Source organism: Melanerpes formicivorus, unplaced genomic scaffold (genome assembly GCF_026170545.1).
Source record: "Melanerpes formicivorus ecotype bairdi unplaced genomic scaffold, bMelFor1.0.p_v2 SCAF_92, whole genome shotgun sequence".
In the NCBI taxonomy this organism is placed as follows: domain Eukaryota; kingdom Metazoa; phylum Chordata; class Aves; order Piciformes; family Picidae; genus Melanerpes; species Melanerpes formicivorus.
In genome coordinates, this window is record NW_027142444.1 from 44,594 (window position 1) to 61,901 (window position 17,308).

At 49.4% G+C, this 17,308-nt stretch overlaps 1 long non-coding RNA gene across 1 annotated transcript; it reads right to left on the bottom strand.

Annotated features, from left to right (window-relative positions):
* Positions 1-10,740: 10,740 nt before the first annotated feature.
* On the bottom strand, positions 10,741-12,545 carry LOC137455166 (uncharacterized). The gene is made up of 3 exons (XR_010990782.1): positions 12,445-12,545; positions 12,164-12,320; positions 10,741-10,800 (listed from the first exon to the last, which is right to left on the bottom strand). It is a non-coding gene; the product is annotated as an uncharacterized lncRNA (long non-coding RNA).
* Between the last annotated feature and the right edge of the window lie 4,763 nt (positions 12,546-17,308).

Sequence of the window (17,308 nt, forward strand, 5' to 3'; positions counted from 1 at the left end):
ATGGATGACTTGCGTGATAGCATCCATGGAAATGTCTATGGATCTGTCACGAGCCCATTGGTATGTTGCATCTCTGCCTTGCTGTCCTGACGAATCGTGAGCCCACCGAGCTAAGAATATCTCACCTCGGTGTTTCTAGTCGAGATCAAGATTAGAGTCCATGTCTACTTGAGAAAATCTTGCAGCTAGATCTGCCTGATGGTTGTGTTGCTGTTCCTCAGTAGCTTTGCTCTTAGGAATGTGAGCATCGATGTGTCTCACTTTCACTGGAATTCTCTCGATTCGGTCAGCAATGTCCTGGCACAGGTTGGCTGCCCAAATGGGTTTTCCTTTCCTCTGCCAACCACTCTTCTTCCAGTTCTTTAGCCAACCCCATAGAGCATTGGCTACCATCCATGAGTCGGTGCAGAGATAAAGCTTTGGCCATCTCTCACGTTCAGCTACGTCGAGAGCTAGCTGGACAGCTTTTACCTCTGCAAACTGACTGGATTCTCCTTCTCCATCTTTCGCCTCTGCAACTCGGCGTGTTGGACTCCACACTGCAGACTTCCACCTTCGCTTGTTTCCGACAAGACGACAGGAACCGTCTGTGAACAAAGCATATTTCTTTTCATCATCAGAAAGGTCATTGTAAGGAGGAGCTTCCTCAGCACGAGTTACTTTCTCCTCTGGAGGTTTAGCACAGTTGATACCTTCAGGCCAACTTGAGATCACCTCCACTAGACCAGGTCTTTCAAGATTTCCCATTCGAGCTCTCTGTGTTATCAGAGCCATCCACTTAGACCATGTTGAGTCTGTGGCATGATGTGGTGTGGAGCCTTTGCCTTTGAACATCCAATTCAAAAGTGGTAATCTGGGAGCTAAGAGAAGTTGTGATTCAGTTCCAATCACTTCAGAAGATGCTTTCACTCCTTCATAGGCAGCTAAAATTTCTTTCTCTGTTGGAGTATAATTAGCCTCTGAACCTCTGTAACCTCGACTCCAGAAACCAAGAGGTCGTCCACGTGTCTCACCTGGAGCTTTTTGCCACAAGCACCAGGTTGGACCATTGTCACTTGCAGCCGTGTACAAAATGTTCTTAATGTCTGGACCATCTCGGACGGGTCCCAGACCCATTGCTTGAACTACCTCTTGCTTTATCTGGTCAAAGGCTGCTTGTTGTTCAGGTCCCCAGTGGAAATGGTTTCTCTTTCGAGTCACATCATACAGAGGTTTCACAATCTGACTGTATCCAGGAATGTGCAGTCTCCAAAATCCCACTATCCCTAAGAAACGTAGGGTCTCTTGCTTGTTTGTGGGACTTGCCATGGTGGAGACTCTATTTACCACATCCACTGGAATGTGTCGACGTCCATCCTGCCACCGCACTCCCAGAAACTGAATCTCTGTGGTAGGTCCTTTCACTTTGTCTCGCTTGATGGCAAAACCTGCATTCAGAAGAATGTCAATGATTTTGTTACCTTTCTCGAAGACTTCCTCAGCAGTTTTACCCCAGACGATGATATCATCGATGAACTGGATGTGTTCTGGAGCACCGCCTTTCTCCAGAGCATCGTGGATCACTGCATGACAGATGCTTGAGCTGTGGATCCAGCCCATTGGCAGCCTGTTGAAAGTGTACTGGATTCCTCTCCAGGTGAAAGCAAACTGAGGCCTGCATTCTTCTGCTATGGGAATAGAGAAAAATGCATTAGCAATGTCTATGGTAGCATACCATTTGGCCTCTTTGGATTCCAGCTCACACTGTAGCTCCATCATGTCTGGCACTGCTGCACTCATAGGTGGTGTCACTTCATTCAGGGCTCGGTAGTCTACTGTCAGACGCCAGTCTCCATTCTGCTTCCGCACAGGCCACACTGGACTGTTGAAAGGCGAATGAGTTTTGCTGACGACTTTCTGACTCTCCAACTGACGAATCAGATTCTGAATGGGCAACAAAGAGTCACGGTTGGTTCTGTATTGTTTGTGATGCACAGTCTGAGAAGCAGCCGGCAATTTAATGTCCTGTATCTTATGTTGTCCCACAACTGCAGATTCATCAGAAAGTTCAGGTCTGGCAGACAGCTTCAATTTTTGTCCATCAATTTCTATAGAAGCTACTCCAAAAGCCCATTTGTAACCTCTAGGGTCTTTGAAACGCCCTTCTCTCAGAAAATCAATTCCCAAAATACAAGGTGCGTCAGGTCCGGTCACAACTGTATGCTTCCTCCATTGTTTACCAGTTAAACTTATGTTAACCTCTACCTTACTTAACTCTTGAGATCCACCAGTGACTCCCAGAATAGTTATAGACTCTGATCCCTGATAATTTGATGGTATTATGGTGCACTGAGCTCCTGTGTCAACCAAGGTCCTGTACTTCTGAAATTGTGAAGTGCCAGGCCACTGGATGTACACATCCCAATAGATTCTATTATCTCTGTTATCCCTCTCCTCCCCCTGGCGGGAGGCAGGGCACCCCTAGTTATGGGGAACATGCGCACATGTGCATTGCACATAGTTTGCAGGGTTATAACTTTGCATGATATAACTGGAGCCACTGTTGGAGCCATAAGAGTCATTCTGGGGAACTGTGGAAGTAACAGCTACCCTTCTGGTATTGCTACCTCGGGTTCTGCCACTTTGCAATTCCCTCAGTCTCCTGAAAAGATTAGAAGTTGGTTGGCCATCCCAGCGGTTCATGTTCTCACCAAACTGATCACACAGAGTTATCCAAATTGTTCTACGTGATTGCCTTGGTGGTCTGTTTTGGAATGACCTGTTTTGGAATGACCTCCTTGGAGGACGTGTATTCCTCACAGATGAAACTTGTATCCACCTGGAGGAAGAATTGAAATTATCCTTCTGTGCCAATTGGTATATGGAATCTTTCAGATCCTTCATGCAATTCTCAATTTTTCCAGACAGAGTTTCAATGGCTGAAACCAAAGAACCACATGTCATGCTATCCTCCAATTGTCTCATTTGATCACTGAATTGGCCAACGGTAGGAGAAGCTCCACCATAACTTCTTGACACAATTCTGCTTGCCAGAATGTTTGCATAATTAGAAGGAGCAAGTTTGATGATCTTTTTAGCAAGACCAATACCCACAGGAATGTCATCAGGATTCAGAGTTTCATGTTCACCATAGAGTAGCTCTCTAACAGCAAATTCTCTCAAGCGCTTAATTCCCTCATCTATGGTAGTCCAGGGTTTAGGGTTCCATGGAAGGTCATCGCGGGAAGGGTATCTCAGGGCAACCGCCATTAAAAGGCGTATCCACAGATTAACCTTACCGAGAGCTTCGCCTAGATGTCTATCTATTCCATTGTCCCTTGAGAGAGTTCCTAACTGAGCTGCTGACTTGTCTCCAACTGTTAGAGCTGAAGCACCTGTATCATAACACCTACTAAGCCAAGCTAGAACTGGCTCCTTATCTGCCCTGGTGAAATCTTTACGGACATTTCGCAATTCCTCCCGTGGTGACGAACAGTCTGTAATATCATCTTGTTCCTCATCTCCCTGAATTCTTTGTCCATATAATCCTGCTGTCATTCTCCTAAGGATCTCTTTAAGCTGAGAACCACCTTTGCCAGCTGCCTTCCTAACTTCATCTCTATCCTGCTTTGATCTCACTAGGTTAGCTAGATCTTTAAAACAAACCTTCTCTTCCTCCTGAGCAGGATCTTTTAGAGTAGAGGGCCCCTCACCAGGATCAGTCTCCTCCTCCTCTTCTCCATCTTTGGCCTTTCCACCTCTAGTCTTTAAAGGAGCCACCTTAACTGGAGCTGTGTTTGAATTTACAGCCACCTTAATAGAAGCTGACAGGTCCTGAGATAAATCAGCTGATGGGGCAGTGACTTCCGGTCCCACCGAGGGAGTGGGCGGAAGTGATGTTGCTCCGTTAATGGCCGATGGAGAAGAAGAAGAAGGAGAAGGAGTAGGTGCCATGTTGATACCAGCCGATGCCCTTGGCTGCTTGCTAGAATCAGCAAAGTCATTTAGAGCTGCTTTACCAATTAACTTTTTAGCCTTCTTTTTAGCTGACACAGATTCTCCACAGTCCTCGTCACTAGATGACTCTGGGACTGATCGAGAGCCACGGCGTTTTCTTTTTGATCTAGTTTTAATAACAAAACAAGCTCTGGACACCTTTCTCTCCCGACGCCAGGAATACAGAGAATACACATTAATTATCACCAGCAGCAGAATTATACACATGAAATAAATCACCTTTGGATCCCAGGCATCACCTAAAGTTACTCTTTCCTCCGGTGGAATCTTAAAACCCTTTATCTCAATTGGGAGAGTGGTGGAGGTAACATTCCTGTATCTCACTGGCCATAGGAAATTAATACATTTTCCATACCATATTTTAACTCTATACATAACCCACATATAAATTGTCCGCACCAAATATTTGCCCAGGTAATCCAAAATCAAACCCAAACAATATCTGTAAACCAGAGCCCCAAAAATTGAAAAGAATAATCGCTCCACAAACCACAATACCTTCATATTTGCTAATTCAGCTAGAAAACACTAAATCAATCAAGTAATAAATTAAACTAATTATCTGCCGCACGTTGGGTACGCCAATAAAAAAATGTAGTGGGTTTGGAAGGGTAAGGCCGAGAAGCCTCCTCCCTTCCCCCTTGTAAGGTAAAAGGGGAAAAAAAAATTGAAGGGAAAGGAAAAAAAAACTCACAAGCTGAATTAGCAAAGCAGTGGAGCTATATTTACAAAGCAATGTAAGGTATGCAGGGGAATGTTTACAAATTTACAATATCTACAATATATACAAAGATATACAACAGAGTAACACAGAAATGAGAGTAACCCCCCTCGGCAGAGAGGGGGTTCCCCACCTCCGCTCTCCCCTCTCTCCCCCCCCTTCCCAGAGTGGGATAGAAAGAGAGAGAAAAGAGAGGAGAAAAAAAAAATGTTAGAAGCAGTTTGTGTTAATTGGAAAGGAGTTAATAAAGGCCTGGTATCTGGACTTCAAGGCCGAGGCCTTGGCAGAAAGCCCAGCACAGAGACAGAGAGCTGCTGCACCGTGGAAAGGCGGAAGCAAGACATAGAAAAGTCCTGGAAATGTCCAGTTCACTCCCTGTTCAGAAGGTGCTTCCTCCCACTCTTCCAATGAAATTAGTTTAGACTATTCCTTCCGTTTACCAACTTCCGTCCACCATATTCCCTTTCTTAAGGGGGCAGCGTCAACCGGCCACAACAATTAAAACACATGGAAAAACTTTTAAGAGTTAGTGGGAGGGTGTCCAGCAGCAGGGGGGGAGTGGGCTGCTGTTGCTATTGGCCAGGTGCCAGTGACTGCAGCTCCAGGGGTGCAGGTGAGCTTAGTGGCCATGGTGGGGGAGGGGGGCTGGGGGGCGTAGATGTCAAAGAGCTTTGTTCTGGTGAAATGGCATTACTATTCTAACAGCTTTATAATGCTCTGCTAATTGATCTAAAGAATCTTTAATTAGTCCCTGTGTTGTAAGGGAAGATGTAACAATTTTGTTTACTTTTGTTGCTGCCCTGAAGGATGCAATCCCTCCCCGCTCCCATGTCTTTTCATTCTACTTTTTTTTTCCCTCCAAGATGTAAGTAAATGACTCTGAGTATCAAGTTATCTTCTTTTGTTCTTTGATTACCCATACGTGCTCCTCAACAGGAGGCACCGACCCTCAGTTTCCCCTGTCGCTTACCTCTGTCCGGGGTGACCATTTGGTGTAGTATTGATGTTTTAATTACTTCGAGCAGTGCTTTCTGGGCCAGATGTAAGCAGCTGAAGACATTTATTACATTATACAGCAAAGTTATATAGTCTAATCAGAAGGCACACGTGGCACATCTCACTTGGGCATTTGCTACTGGCATACGTGTAATTAAGGCATACAGTAGGTCGTAACAACAAAACTATTTTAACACGTCCAACCAAACTCTGCCCAGTTTCTCTCCTTCGGTTCCAAAGTGTTTACATTACTCTCAGAGTCAAAGGCAAAACATAGCTTTCTCTGACTCGAGCAAAGGCAAATCTTCCCCATAGTCTTCCAAAGCTATCCCAAAACACCTTCCCACATCATACTATTCTTCTACATCCACTTAAACAGGAGAGCTTCTGGAATGTAAAAGCAAATTCTAGGGAGAGCAAAACAGGGTTTCAAAGCATAAATATAACATGTGTATCACATAAAAACAGTAGACCTTCCTTTTTGTCTGTCACGGGAGGGGGGGTTGCCCTTCTTTGTTCCTTTGGGGTTTTTTTCTTTTTGTTTCTTAGTTTTCAATACAAATGGAAAAACCTTCAAAGAGGGCCGCACTCAGCTGCTCCCCACACACAGGGGCAAGAGAAGCCCCTAACTGGTCAGTGTTGCCACCCCTCTTAAGGGGATCGGTTGGCACCTAAGGTGCACCTGGGGGTATCAAAGGGGAATTTGGGGGCACATAGAGGGATGAGGAGGGCCTCTGGAGAGTCTCCCAAAGGATTAGTTGGATATTTAGGGTTATTTGGACCCCCGCCACAAAGGCCACTACTGCAAAGCTTTCCCCCCCCCACCACAACTAACCCTAACCATCCGACTAAAATACCCACAGGAGACCTTCCATTGGTCCCCACATGCCTCTATATTCCCCTTGACTTCCCATTCAAATTAAGAAACTAAAAATAAAACCAGTGATGTTTCTTTTGTGTGTCTTGTGGGGTTTTTTAGTTTGCAAATAAGAGTCATTTCAAAGCCTTTTTGCATCCACATTACTACTGTTCTGCAATCTCTCGATTAAGAGCACAGCTTTTTCTCTGCTGGAATACCTCACACTAACATTTTTTTCATGGGTTTTCATCCCCTCTGAGAGCATTCAGGCAGCTTTTTTGGGCAGCATCCCCCGCCCCTCACTCACCTGCTCCTCTCCTGCATCAGCACCCACCCCCATATGGTATCATGGAAGGAAAGAGACAGCTGAGGGGCTTTTTATCACCCTGACCCACGGACACCCTTCTGGGTAGGATTTGCACCTTCAGCACACAGCTGAGTTTTTGCGGCGCTTCCCTCCTCTGTGACAGCTGCTGCGCAGGTCTGCATCTCCAAGCGTGTCACACCTTCTGGGATTTACTACCCCAAAATCGCCTTGCAGTTGGTGCATTTCTTGCTGGCAATCAACCCATCTCTTCCATCTGTTGCTCTCATTGTTTTGTTTCAGCTTTCTGAGCCTGTGTCGGTACAAGTCCTTCTCAGGGCACCGCAAACAGAGACAGACAAAGCTTCCTTTTCTCCAATAGTTCCAGGAAGATTTCTGGCACTCCTAGGCAAACACCGACAGAGTGACGGCTGTGAGGTGACATCAGCCTGGCACTGGAGCTGGGCATTCTGAGCAGATGAGGAACCCTGGGCAACACCTGCAGAGAAATCTTGGTTCCTCTGCAGAGAAGCACTGGCCTTAGAGACAAAGCTGTCTTTGATCTGGGCACCAGCTGCAGCCCAGAGTTCCAGGTATCTCTGGGTACAGTTGAGGCAGCAGCCGCCACCCCCACAGAGCCCCGCCAGCCGAACCCGGACACCCCCCGCCGGCCGCCACCTCCCCAAAGCCCCGCGCTGCCCCGCTGGCAGCCACCCCCAAAGCCCCGCGCAGCTCCAGCGGCTGCTATAGAGAAACCCCACAAAGCAGCAGAGACTAGCACTGACCTGGGACACAGAGGAGGAGCTCCAACCTCTACCAGCCACAACCCTGCACTGAGCCGTTTTAAAGCATCCGGCGCCATGTTGTTGAGGGCGGCGCTGCCACGCTGGGGGGGGCGGTGCCTGCGTTGTCACCTCACGCTCAGCTTTCCATGGGTTTTATTCCCCGCCAAGGCAACATGTTGAGTTCTGAGCACCTGAGGAGCCCTGGGGAACACCTCTACAGAAATGTTCCTCCAAGAGCTGTCAGAAAAACGTTCGTTCCCCCAGCAGGCAGCTCTGGCTTCAGAGAAAAAGCCTTCTGTGATCATTCTGTTTAGCTCAGCACCAGCTGCAGCCGTCAGTATTACCAAACTACACAGTAATGGCCTCCTCCCGGTGCCCTCCCGGTCCCAACAGTTTCCTCCCACCAAAGGACTGGGAGAGAACTGGAAGCGACTGGGAAGAAACTGGGAGGGACTGGGAGGGCACGAGGTGGAATCTGGGAGGGAAGGAGGAGGAAACTGTCAGAGACTGAAAGAAAACTGGGAGGAAACTGGTAGAGACTGAGAGGTAGTGGAGGCTCAAGTGGGAGGCACTGGGGAGAACTGTGAGAGAGCTCCGAGGGAACTGGAAGGGACTGGGAACAACTGGGGAAAAAGTCCCAAAGAGGATCCTAAATGGGCCCAAATGGCCCCAAAGTAAACAGAGCCCAAACTGGGGCGATCTGGACCAATGGAGCCAGTGGAAGCACTTCCCACCTAAACTGTACTGACCAAAGGGAGCGCGGCTCTGCTTTCCCACTCCGGGAAATCTGCCACGCTGCAAGATGAGAAGGAGACTGGGAGGGATTGAGAGGAACTGGGAAAAGGACTAGGAGAGACTGGGAGGGGACTGGGAGTGACGGGGATGGGACTGGGAGGAGACTGGGAGAGGATGGGGAGGAATGGGAATGGGGATGGGGACAGGACTGAGAAGGGACTGGGAGAGACTTGGAAGGGACTGGAAGGAGATTGGGAAGGACCGGGAGGGACTGTGAGGAATTCCAAAGGGAATGGGAGGGAATGGGAAGGAAACGGGAGGAACTGGGATGGAAATTGGAAGGACTAGGGGTGACTGAGAAGGACTGGGAAAGAACTGGGAGGGACTGAGATACCACTGGGACCCTCAGAAGTCTATGGCACCAGATGGGATCCATCCCAGGGCAGAGAGCTCTGGCAGATGAGCACCTAGCCACTGTCCAACATTTGCCACCAGTCCTGCCCTAAAGGCTCGGGCCTTTGATCTAATCCTCAACAGCCACCAGTGACACCAGAATGGGGAGAAATGCCATTTCCCCAATAGATGGAGTCACCTGCTCAGACAGCAAAAAGCAGTCTCGGGGACAGGAGGCTCTTGGCAACAGCCAGCCTGCTCTTCTGACCCGAGTGCCACAGAAGGGTATAAGAGTAGATCACCTTGAAGGCCACCGCACGGACCGCAGAGGACATTCAGGTGCTCGTGCCTAACAGAAAAGATGTGTGAAAAGCAGGTGTTGCATCACTAACCTAATGTCCCTCTGTGACCAGGGGACCTTCATCCCAATCCCATCATGGGGTGGAAAAGATTTCCTGCTGGTCGCTGTAAGGCAGGACTTTAACGCTTTCCCTAGCAAGTTTCTCTGAAAAGAAAATGGGGAATGAGACTTGAAGGAGTAAGGAGGAGATGAAGAAGATGGACTGTAGCACAGGCCATCTCACCAGCTACAGACATTTTCCCCTGCCCATGTGCTCTGTGGACTAAGAAGAGTTCCCTTCTTTTGGCGTGAAAGCACTGGCTTCAATGAAAGAGCTGGCTCCTCCTGAAGGGCAAGTATGAATGGAGCTCTCAAAGTACCACACTTCAGAGCCTCCTACTTGCTAGCACTAAGACAACTGTTCATGTAGAACGACTGGCCACTCACTTCAACAAACCCCACAGAACTGGCTCCTATCAACTCTCCAGAAGACACTGCTGCACTAGCTTGGCTGCCTGACCGGCTCAGTTCAGGTGGCTTAGGATCTCACAGGGAGTACCACAAGAACTGAGTGCCGCAAGAAGGGGCCGCTTATTCGACCAATTTGATCAGCGGAATCCAACTTTATTGAGCATCAGACACATCTTATATACAGTCTGCTATAATTATGCCCACTTGGCAACATACCATTGGTTGCTCTCTAAAAGGTTACATCATTGTTTTCACAACTCGGTGGAATTCTTCTATCCGGTCTAATTGCTCTCTTCCCCAGATCTCGCCTCCTCCTTATCTTGCTTGCCTCCCATCTCAGAGGCAGCTGGACTTCAGCATACCAAGCAATCAGCACTTTCTCACATCTCTTACTCCGCCACTATATTATCACAGAGAATTCTTCAAGGCCTGAATTGCACAGGCGTTCCTGGGACCCAAGGCCCCTCTTGCTCAAAACAATCCTCAACAACTGAGGGGACTGCAATCTTTGCAGCTTCAACTTTCCTTCTCTGCTACTTCTTTTTTCAGATGGATTTTTTTTCAAAGGGACTGCTGGACAGCAGAACACGATGGATGGCTGGGCCCCAAGAGCAGTGGGGAACAGAGTTAAACCCAGCTGGTGGCTGGCCCGGCAGAAGTGGTGTTCCCCAGCACACAGAGGTGAGAGAGTGTCCCCAGAGAAGGGCCACAAAGCTGGTGAAGGGTCTGGATAACAAGTCTTATGAGGAGTGGCTGAAGGAACTGGGACTGTTTAATCTGCAGAAGAGGAAGCTGAGGGAATTAAGGTGTGGTCTGGCTTCAGCTCTCAACTAGTTCCACGTTGAACAAGAACAGCTTGTACTCACAGAAGGCACTGGCTGCTTGGGTTCAAGGTTCCTGTAGAGCTCAGGCTATCTCTCTTCTTTAGTGAGGTCATTCTCTCACCTAGGCAGAGAGAAGAAAATGCAGCTATAAAATTAGACCACTGGAATCGTGAGACTCGTTCTGTGTGCGACTCCAGGAGAATCCAAACCTAACCTTGGAGCTGCCCTTAAGAGCTCCTCTTTAGAAAACTCTCGCTGCCGGGCCCCACAAACCCCACACCCTCTGTCAGCAAACCGGATGTACAAGCTGAAGAGTGTCAACAGAAACTGTACGTGGACAGCTCAGGAAAATCCTGCCAGTCCCAGCACACCAGACCTGGAATGATCAAAGAAAGTCTGTTAACAACTGTCTGTGTGTCTGCTCATAGCTTGAGGAGTAACAGAGCAGGAACAATTCTCAAAAGGTTTTCACTGCATTCCTAGGGCACTTGAAGGATTGCCCTGGCTGTAGTTAATACCTAGAAATTCCTATCAAAATCTTTGCAGCACAGCAAGGAAACTAAAACAACCAACAAAGCACAGACTGCTTTATATTATCAAGCAGGAACTTGAAATCCTACTGGAATTGTGGGGTTTTTATGACAAATTGTGATGAATATACTGGTGATCTATGTTTAAAATTATAAGACTTAGAGTGCCCTGGGATTAAGGGTCAGGATCTTGTGAGGCCTGTTTTGAGAGCAAAGGGAAAGAAACATATCTTGCAGACTTGCAAGGATACTGTCTGGTTAGTTGGAGACATCACGGCTGAGGCGGAGCTTATCTTAAAGATAAACATTCAGACCTAGGAATTTGTTTTCTTCAGATAAGAAGCCTGCAAAATTGTGCACGTGAGAAAATGGATACATTGACCCTTACCACCCGAATGTGGGGAGAAGGGATTTGACCGCCTACTCTACGACTCATTATCACATGCCTGCCTTCTGTTTAGCATAAGTTTGCTTATGTAGATGATGTAACTATAGAAGATGAAGAAAACTATTGTAAGGCTGCTGTGGAGGTGGAGTTTTGTCCCCTCTCAAGCCCAGTGCGCTGCTTTGCTTGCCTTTTATTGCACTTTATTCCCTTTTTATGATCTTTTAGTGCCAATAAAACTGTTACCAAAAACTTTTACCTGGAGTCATCTATAACGCAAATTATTCCTGTTCTTTTTTCCTTCTTTTGGTGTCGTACCACCTAGTACACATTCACCACCTAACCGAACGTCACAGTTGTGATTCAAAGCCAAGCAAGACAAAGTGTATCGAGGGAAAGAAAAGAGAGAGAAAGCTAAAGAGTTCTCCTCCTCTTCACTTTTCCCCTTGAGAGATCCAACACTACAGGAAGGCAGGCCTGAATTTCATGAGCTCTGGGATTCAGATGAGCTCGGGAAATCATTTGGTTTGCACTTCACGGCTGTACACACACAGCTGTGTTCAGCTGTAGAACGACCTCCTTGCAACATGAAATACAGGCTTCCGAAACTGGAGCGTCTGTCCCACTGAGACTTCCACGACCCTGTGTCCAAACCCTACTGACATGTCAATTCAATTGTTCACAGCTTTTACCACAGGTCACTCTTAGCACCTGAGTTTCTGAGCCTAGATGAGACATCCTGCTGTCTGGCTCTGAGCTCAGGAGAACATGCCAAGCTGCTGGCTACCTGCAGACATCACATTGCTAGGACTGAATTGGCTCACCTTTATCTTTCCAACAGGCAGCGCCTCTCTGAATGCTGGATTCACATGAGTGTGCCTAAGGCAGATGACACAAGCAGGCTCTGTGGCCGGCACAGCCCTGAGGGCACTCGCCAGCTAGCAAACAAGCATCACACAGCAGGATGTGGGGGGAAGACAACTGGAAGGGGGAAAGTGAGAAAACTCAGGGGTAGGAATAATAGTAATACCAATAATAAGAGCAATAATAACAATAGCAGAAGTCCTAAGGAGGATAAGGAATGGAAATTAAGGCTATTGCTCACCATCAGCTGAGTGAGGTCAATCCAGTCCTGGAGAGTAGTCCACCGGCCAACCTGCCCTCCAGTCTTCTGGCTGAGCATGTGACATAGCCTTGCTAAATTAGAAAATCCTTGCTGAATATGCAATGTGCTCAGTGGGAATTAAAACGTCCCTGCATTATCAACGCTGTTTGCAGCACAAACCCAAACCCAAACCCACCCCGAGACACCCCCAGCTCCCACGGGAGCCTGCAGAGACCTCCCAAAGGGTCCGTCGGAGGTGCCCAGCTGCCTCTCCACGACCCTTGACCCTTTCAGATGGCCCCACCAGAACTTTACATATCCCCAGACCCTTTTAGGTGCCCCCAGACCTCCTCCGTCACCCCCAAAAGCCCTGCCGATGGCCCCAGACCACCTTCAGACGCCGGAAGGAACACACCTGGGAGTCCCAGGCCGGCAGCGACACCGGAAACCGCACTGCAAGCTCCCCGAATGCACCAGGACCCCTTGCCCCGCCAAAGGACGGCGGTTCGCAGGCACCCTGGGGCACAGAACGGCATCATGCACCGAATCAGGGCTCTCCGCGACCGGTCCGGCTCCAAAGCTGCTCTGCACGGCGCCCGCCCCCCCGGCCAGAAAAGCGGGGCGCAGCCCGCGAGGAGGGCGCGTGCGCGGGACCGGACCCGCTGCGGCACAGGCGCCGTATCCATAGTGACGACCGGGACGCTGCACCTCTGGCGCGAGCAGAGCTGGGCTAGGGCGCAGGCGCCGTATCCATAGCGACCACCGGGACGCTGCCCCCCTGGCGCGAGCAGAGCCGGGCTAGGGCGTAGGCGCTGGATCCATAGCGACGCTCGAGTCAAGCTCTCCGCTCTCCGCTCTTCCCCTAAGAATTTTCGAGCATTCAGCACAGTTAGGCTGCAGAAATTAGCTCCCCCGGGGCGGCACACACCGCGGCACGGCTGCACTGCCGGCCATTACACACCGGGTGGCAGCATTGAGATCCCCCGGGGCGGCACACGCCGCGGCACGGCAGCACTGGCCTTAGAGACAAAGCTGTCTTTGATCTGGGTACCAGCTGCAGCTCTCAGCAGTGCCTAGCTGCAGAGCAATGGCCTGCACCTTCATCCTGATCCAGGTGGAGAGAGAACTGCCAGGAACACAGCTTCTCTGCTCCGGTTGCAGCATCCCCAGGGGCCGAGCGCAGCCTTGCTGTTAGTGAGGAACACAGCCCCTGTGAGAAGCTTCTGGGGTCAGGGGACAAACAAGGGGTTTTCCACACTGGAAACAAGGGAAGTCTCTTTGCCACCCCCTTTGCCACCACCCCTAACCCTAACCCCCTAACCCCAACCCCCTAACCCTACGTCTGCCGGCCCCTGCACCCTCACCCTGGTGCTGTCCACGACGCAAACCCTAAACCCCCTGACCACCACACTATCGTTAACCCCGACCCCAAACGCAATCCTCACCCGGACCCTAAGTTGCCCATCCGCCCCTTTGCCCATCCGCCCCTTCCCCTAATCTCTGCCTGAATAATCTCTCCTCCCTACCTCCATACTCACAAATGCTATTACTGGGCATTTAGAAAGCTTTAGCTAGCACCCCTGTCCTTCTCCTCACTTACCTGCAAAGGCTTCTAGCATGTAAAAACAAATTGCACATACTACAACACACAGTTTAGAAATATGCCATGTTCTTCCCTTAGGCAGGGGACCTTCCTTCATTTCTTTTCAGAAGGATGTTGCTACTTCCTTGCCCTGATTTTGTTTCTTAGTTTATTAGTACTAGAAACCATATACGCATCCTACACCAAACCACAATGAAGTGCAACAAGGACTAATGCTGCAGATTCCGTGACTGGCCGTGCTCCCATTGACACCTTTCGCTTCGTCCGTCTCTGGCCACGCTCCTTGCGAAGACGTGGAACCGCAGATCGGGACTCCCGCTTGCTTTGTAGCTACTTTCAACGTCTCAGTCGTGCCCGCTCTCACTCGCACGCTCAAAGCATCAACAGAGTGTCAAACATAGGAGGAACCTCCCCTGCCTCCACACAAGCCATCCTACAATTCATTACGTCCCTAAGGGACACAGGGTTTAGGACCAACACAGTCAGTTTACAAGGTTCAGTGGCAACACTGTCAGTTCACAGGGTTCAACAGCAACACCATGAGTTTACAGGTTTCAGCAGCAACACAGACCGTTTACAGAGTTCAGCGGCAACACTTTCACTTTACAGAGTACAACGGCAACACAGTCTGTTTACACAGTTCAGCGGCGACACTGTCAGTTTACACAGTTCAGCGGCGACACTGTCAGTTTACAGAGTTCAGCGGCGACACTGTCAGTTTACAGAGTTCAACCGCCACACAGTCCACTTACAGAGTTTGGCGGCAACACAGTCCGCTTACAGAGTTCAACAGCAACACTGTCCGCTTACAGAGTTCGGCAGCAACACTTTCAGCTTACAGAGTTCAGCGGCAACACAGTAGACTTACAGAGTTCGGCGGCAGCACAGTCCGCTTACAGAGTTCAGCGGCAACGCTTTCAGTTTACAGAGTTCGGCAGCAACACAGTAGACTTACAGAGTTCGGCGGCAACGCTTTCAGTTTACAGAGTTCGGCGGCAACACGGTTTGTTACCGCTGAGCGTGGGAAGGAGCTTAGCCAGCTTCTGTTCAGATGGCTTTCCATTCTAATAAAAGACAGAAAACCAGACACGCCCAAGTCAGTGAATACTTAATAACCCTACAACGCATGCAAAGGAAAAAGCGTTCCTTGCATATTAGACAGACACGCTGCAAGCTTACGTATTCTGCAACCCCGTGGAGCTCGTTTCAAAGCCCCTTTTCGGGCAGATGAATACCACAATTCCACACCTCTTAAACAAGAGGGCCTTGGAGTTGGAGGAGAGGGGTCAGGGTTAGCTGGCCTACTAGAGGTCATAATCCCCTCCAAGAACATACAGGCATTTCAAACCTTCTAGGTTGATACAGAAGAACCCCAGAGAGCAGAAGAGGCTTGGACTTACCTGGAGGGGAACCCAAGGACATCCAAAAAGCCGAGCAGAGAGCCGACCTCAACGGAGCCGCCGAGGGGAACTGAGCCCGGCCGAGCCCAGTCTAAAGTAGCCGGGCTTGACGGAGCTGACATCCTTCTAGGGAAAGAAAATGCTCTCTCTTTACTGACCAGTCCTACACATACAATTACTAGCCACACACCCATTCACAACTTTCGCTTCATCCGTCTCTGGCCACACTCCTCACGAAGACGTGGAACTGCAGATCGGGACTCCCGCTCACTTCGTAGCTATTTTCTATGTCTCAGTCTTGCACACGCTCCCATTGACAACTTTCGCTTCGTCCGTCTCTGGCCACGCTCCTCGCAAAGACGTGGAACCGCAGATCGGGACTCCCGCTCGCTTCGTAGCTACTTTCTACGTCTCTGCCGTGCCTGCTCTCACCCACACGCTCAAATATCAACAGGGTGTCAAACATAGGAGGAACCTCCCCTGCCTCCACACAAGCCATCCTACAATTCATTACATCCCTAAGGGACACAGAGTTCGGCAGCCCCACAGTTTGTTAGCTTACAGCGTTCGGCAGCCCCACAGTGAGTTTACAGCGTTCGGCAGCAACACAGTTTGTTACCGCTGTGCATGGGAAGGAGCTCAGACAGCTTCTGTTCGGAAGGCTTTCCAGTCTAATAAAAGAAAGAAAAACAGACACGCCCAAATCAGTAAATATTTAATAACCCTACAACACACGCAAAGGAAAAAGCACTCCTTGTGTATGACACGGACACGCTGTAAGCTTACGTATTCCAGAACCCCGTGTAGCTCATTTCAAAGCCTCTTTTCAGACACATGAATACCACACTTCTACACCTCGTTAAACAAGAGAGCTAGGGAGTTGGAGGAGAGGGGTCAGGGTGAGCTGGCCTCCTAGGGGTCTTAATCCCCTCCAAGACCATGCAGGCATTTCAAACATTCCAGGTTGATACAGAAGAACCCCAGAGAGCAGCAGAGGCATGGACTTACCTGGAGGGGAACCCAAGGACATCAAAAAAGCTGAGCAAAGAGCCAACCTTGGCAGAGCTTGGCACCACCAAGCCCCACCGAGCCCGGTCTAAAGTAGCCAGGCTTGACGGAGCCACCATCCTTCTAGGGAAAGAAAATTGTCTCTCTTTACTGACCGGTCCTACACATACAATTACTAGCCACACGCCCGTTGACAACTTTCGCTTCGCCCATCTCTGGCCACGCTCCTCGTGAAGACGTGGAACCACAGATCAGGACTCCCGCTCGCTTCGTAGCTATTTTCTACGTCTCAGTCGTGCCCGCTCTCACTCACACGCTCAAAGCATCAACAGGGTGTCAACCATAGCAGGAACCTCCACTGCCTCCACACAAGCCATCCTACAATTCATTACGTCCCTAAGGGACACAGGGTTTAGGACCAACACAGTCAGTTTACAAGGTTCAGCGGCAACACTGTCAGTTCACAGGGTTCAACAGCAACACCATGAGTTTACAGGTTTCAGCAGCAACACAGACCGTTTACAGAGTTCAGCGGCAACACTTTCACTTTACAGAGTACAACGGCAACACAGTCTGTTTACACAGTTCAGCGGCGACACAGTCTGTTTACAGAGTTCAGCGGCGACACTGTCAGTTTACAGAGTTCAGCGGCGACACTGTCAGTTTACAGAGTTCAGCGGCGACACTGTCAGTTTACAGAGTTCAACTGCCACACAGTCCACTTACAGAGTTTGGCAGCAACACAGTCCGCTTACAGAGTTCAACAGCAACGCTGTCCGCTTACAGAGTTCGGCAGCAACACTTTCAGCTTACAGAGTTCGGCAGCAACACATTAGACTTACAGAGTTCGGCG